Source organism: Ursus maritimus, assembly GCF_017311325.1.
Source record: "Ursus maritimus isolate PB19 chromosome X unlocalized genomic scaffold, ASM1731132v1 scaffold_X1, whole genome shotgun sequence".
NCBI classification, from domain to species: Eukaryota; Metazoa; Chordata; class Mammalia; order Carnivora; family Ursidae; genus Ursus; species Ursus maritimus.
In genome coordinates, this window is record NW_024423319.1 from 18,651,741 (window position 1) to 18,657,297 (window position 5,557).

Below are 5,557 nucleotides of genomic sequence, written 5' to 3' on the forward strand. Positions count from 1 at the left end.
CTTGTTAGAAATGCAGAATCTCAGGCCCTTCTCCAGACCTGCTAAATCAGAATATGCATTTTAGCAAGAGCACATGAAAGTGTGAGAAATACTAAGCTAGATCATGCTTTAATGCATACCTATAGACACACATATACACACACATACATACTTCTGTTCTTGCAAAGTAATGCATATTCACTGTATAATATTTGGAAATTTTAGTAAAGTGTAAAGAAATAAAAATTGCATAAAATCCAGCCACCTAGAATTAGCCTCTGTGAATATGATACTCTTCTAGAATTTTATTCATTAATTTATTTTTTTAAATGAGCATTACAGTATACATATCACTGTGCATCCCAATTATTACCTTGCATTTCCACATGTACTAAATATTCTTCAAAATCATGGTTTTTAATGGCTGCATGATAATGTACCCTATGGACAAGGTTCATTTACTTAGCCATAACTCCATTGTTAAATCGTTTCTGTCTCATTGGTATTGTGCTGCGAACATTCTTGTACATGCATTTTGAATAAATATCTGATTAACTCCCAAAGATAGAATCCTAAAGGATTAAAGAGTAGAAATAATTGTAGGCATCTTGGTATCTATGGCCCAATTGTTGCAGCAATTTACCTTTCACAACAGTGTACAAACATGCCTGCTCTGCTATCTCTTCTAGCCAGTATTTCTGTAATTCTTTATTTTGAAAATAATATAGTTTGTAGTCTGATGATTATAGGCTCATAGGACGTTGGACAGTAGTAAGTAGTAGAGTCCCTTGAGCCCTTCTCCCAGTGTCCCAATGGTGACATCTTAAGTAACTATAGTGGAACATCAAAGCCAAGAAATTGACATACAGTGGTATAATACTCAACTAGACTACAATTTTTTTTCAGATTTCACCAGTTTTTTTATGTACTCGTTTGTGTGTGTGTGTGTGTGCACACGTGTGCCTGTGTGGGTGTGTGTGTAGCTCTAGGCCATTGGATCCACCTACAGATGTGTGTAATCTCCGCCACAGTCAGGATACAGAACTGTGCTATCATCACAAAGGAACTCCCTTGTGCTACTCCTTAATAGTCCCTGTCCTCTGGCAATCAGTAATCTCTTCCCATCTTTATGGTTTTGTCATTTCAAAAATGTTATATAAATGCAATCATACAGTACGTAACCTTTTGAAATTGGCTTTTTTTCACTCAGAATGATGCATGTGAGATCAGTCAAGTTAATGTATGTATCACTATTTCACTCCTTTGTATTGCTGAGTAGTATTCCATTATGGGTATATTAGAGTTTGTATCGGAGACATTTTCGTTGCTTCCAGTTTTCAGCTGCTCTGAATAAAGCTACATGAACGTTTATGTATATGTTTTTGAGTGGACAGAAGTTTTCATTTCTCAGAGATAAATACCCAAGAGTGCAATTGCTGGGTTTTAGGGTAAATGGAGACATAGTTTTGCAAGACATCACCGTACTCTTTTCTAGAGTGGCTGTACCATTTTATATTCTCACCAGTAGTGTATGAGTGATCCAGGCTCCACATCCTCTCCAGCATTTGGTATTGTCACTATTTTTATTTTAGCCACTCTGATAGGTAAATAGTGGTATCTCATTATAGTGTTAATGTCCATTTCCCTGCTGGCTAATCTTGAACATGTTTTTGTGTGCTTATCTGCCATCCATAGCTTCTCTTTGGCGAAATGTCTTTTGCACAATTTCTAAGTAGATTGTTTTCTTTTCACTGTTGAATTTGAGAATTTATTATATATTCTCTTTGAGGTCTATAGTCGAGTTAACAGTGTTGTACTGATGTCAATTTCCTGATGTTTTTTAAAGATTTTATTTATTTATTTGACAGAGATAGAGACAGCCAGCGAGAGAGGGAACACAGGCAGGGGGAGTGGGAGAGGAAGAAGCAGGCTCCCAGCGGAGGAGCCCGATGTGGGCTCGATCCCAGAACACCGGGATCACGCCCTGAGCCGAAGGCAGACGCTTAACGACGAGCCACCCAGGCGCCCCCAATTTCCTGATTTATGTAGAGACAGGGCGAAGTGTTCAGAGGTCTCTAATGCTAAAGTGATTACCTTTTTCAGACATGGGGTTTGCAGATATTTTCTCCCTGTGTGTAGCTTTGTTTTTCATCCTCCTGATGGAGTCTTTACTCTGTAAAAACAGAACAGAAGTTTTTACACAGTTTAGTGTGAAGAATAAACAAGAAATTGCAAGTGAAGTATGGAGACTTGTAAAACACTACTGTTCACCAGCTCGGCTGATGCCCTTTTTTGTAGTCGCTGTAAGCAGCTATGAAAACATTCCTTGTCACCTTAGTGGTATCGCACTCATCTGGCTTCATCTCCTGCCTCAGACTGTGGGGCCTTCTCTGCTTTGAGATTCCAATCTTGGGCAGGAAATATACAAACTGTCTCTGTGTCAGAAGGCCTTCGACTTCTTGTTCAGCTCCAATCTTTCTGCTGGATGTTTCTGGATCTCTTGGTGTATAAGCCTTCTGCCTGGCTTTATGCTTCCAGAAGCCTGGGTTTCCAGCCTCTTTTTGAAGGCTGGCACTGGCCCTGTGCCATTCCTGTCTTTGCTACTCTTCGGGTCTTGGCTGATCTGTGGTGTTGGCTGCCCTGAAGTAGAGTACAAAAGCTGTCATAACCCGTAGCTGCACAGCCTCATGAAAGAGCCATTTTAACCTAGAGAACTCAAGATAGGAAAAATTGCAAGATTAAGTTCCAATCTATTCGAAGGTAAAATCGAGGATGGCGTGTGTGCCGCATCCATCAGTGGCCAAGCATGGAAACACAAAGGGTACGTGAACAAGGCACCACAACCTGTAGGGTCCTGCCATTCTCTACTTGAAAGAAAGGAAAATGTATGAGAAAGGGAAGAGACTAGAGGGAGAGAATGATCATATTCTTTCTGAGTTCAGTTATCATGCATCATAACTAGACCCAGGATCTGCTTTTGTTGGATGAACATGATTAATCTTACAAATGAACAATCATTAATTAGAGGAAATGACATTCATTCCACTTGCCTCTCCTACAATTCCAGATTTAAAGTCATTCTGCAAATTGAAGAAATGTTTACTGAATGCCAGTGTGGGGCTGGAGCCAGCTCCTACCTGCCAGCAAGAGCTGATTGCACGCACCTCTTGCCGACTCTGCCTTCAGGGACATAGGGTTCGTAATGTGACGTCAGCCATCGTCAGAGTATTTATGCCATGGAGTCAGCATACACATCAGGACTCTTTTCTCTCTCGGGGAGTCACTTGCTCAACATTAACCAGTTCACCACTGGGTGCCTACCATTGGGTGATTGTGTAGACCCTGGGAGATGAGACACAGTCCTGCTCTCTGGGACCTCAAAATCTAGGAGTCACAATCCCCTTTTGGCACCCAAACATCTTTGGTCAGTTCTTTTCTTCAGCAGTCTCACCCTAGCCCGCCTTGTCCTTCCTTTCCCTCTTCTCAGCCCTTTCTTTTTGTCTTTGGGAACTCCCCATCACTGTTAAGCAACTTCTTTATAATCTTATTGCTTTCTCTAGCCACCTCTTGCCTTGCCTTGATTGGACATTGCATTTCTGAGGATAGCCTTTTTTTTTTTTTTTTTTTGCAACCCTCTGAAGTGGAACCCATGCTCCCATGCCCCCAGCCTGTAATGGGTCTCAAGGAGTGGTTGCCATTCTGTTGGTTTTCTGTTTTATTCAACTGCCCCTCTCCCCATACTATCCAATTAGACTATCTCCCTTTTATTAACCCAAAGAGGGAACACAGGAGGAGGAACAGGTTTGGGAGGGATTTTTTGACCTGGGAGGTGCTGGTGAGAGGTATTGCTGGGACATCAAGGTCTTTGTAAGCAAGAGACTTTGTTGGATTTTCCTGGACTCAGTACAGGGGTTCCTTTCCTCTTCCTGCTTCTTTTCTACCTATTTTTCTAGCACTGGATAAGGAAAAGACAACAGTCTAGCAGAGATAAGACAAGATTTTGTTTTATCTTACAAATCATCAAATTAAAACGAACTTCTATCTAGTGTCATTTCAGTAATATTTATTGCGTTTTCACGTCAGAAATCAAGGCTCCAGTGGTGTGTGGTATACAGTTGTGGTTTACCGCATGTATAAAAACAATTTACATGCTTGACAACAAAGTATTTTCAGTGTTCTCAAGTATTCAGTTAACCCCCAAAAATCCCTTTCTGATCGTTCTGATTAATTAAAGTACACTTTAATGCTAGGTCCAGGACAGCAAAATAAAAGCTTGGACTTTGACAACCTTGATCTGTTTCACCATAAATAACAGGAAAGAAGAGAGGGAATCACAGCCTCCACTGGGATCTATCCCTTTCTACATGTATAAGCCCATCCCGAGACTGCATGCCCCAGTCTGATACAGGTATGTTAGCAATTCACTTCTTGTTTTCCCTGGAACACACTGGTTGACATTGGAACATCAAGAACTTTTTGACAGATTTCTTAAGAAGAAAATCTCTCCTAACAGCTTTATTTTCCCTATACCACCAATTACTGTCTAAATGCTTTCAAATTCTGAAAGAGCAAGGCGAGAACATGATACAGTTATCAGTCCAAGTACTTTCAATGCACTCTTCTGTCACCAAAGTGGTTTTTATTGTTCTTTTATCAGCAATCGAGATTTTATAAAGTGTGTGCTGTATTAATAATAGACCAGGTTGATGAGTTACTTTGTTATCAATCAATTTACTGAGCAATCATCATTACAAACCACTTAATCTTCACTCTGACAGCTAGTGATAATGCCAGAAGAACTTCCATGATTAATTTATAGTTTGCAATCCATATACATCAAACAGATAGTGCATATAGTAATATTTGCCACAGTTAATGCAAAGAGTGAAGGCAACAAAACAGTTTCATTATGATGTGGAAATGCACCTTTCTAGGCAGAAATAAGGATTTGAAATGCATTCATGGATCTAGTTCATATGTAATTCTTCATAAATCTCTTGGGTTATATATACCAACCAGCCTTACATATCATTATGAATATTTAGCCAAATGCTAAAAAATGTTGACCCCATTTTACAGATATCAAGATCAAGGTATAGAAAACAGTTTGTCAACATCCTATAAATAAAGCAGCATATAATTCTACATTCCTGATTGTAAGCAACTGCTGAGTGGCATTGATGTGATAGAAATATAAACAGACAACAGTAATGAAGGTTTGGAGGAAATCCAGAGACATTTTCTTTTTCTTTTCTTTTCTTTTTTTGCCTAAATCTAGTAGAATGAGATGCAGTATAAAATTGTGGTGAAGAACAGGCCTCTAGCATGACACTGTCTGCGTTCAGATTTTGGCTCCAACATTTCTTGGCTGTGTGATATTCGACAAGTGGCTTAATTTCTATGTGCTTTAGTTTCCTCATCTGTAACAATAGGGATGATGACGATTATGGTAGTCCATGCATCACTGGATGCTAAGAACATTAAAGTCAATATTTAAGGTGCTTAGAACAGTGTGTGCCACATGGTAAGTGGTATATAAGTATTAATATATATATATATATATATATATATATATATA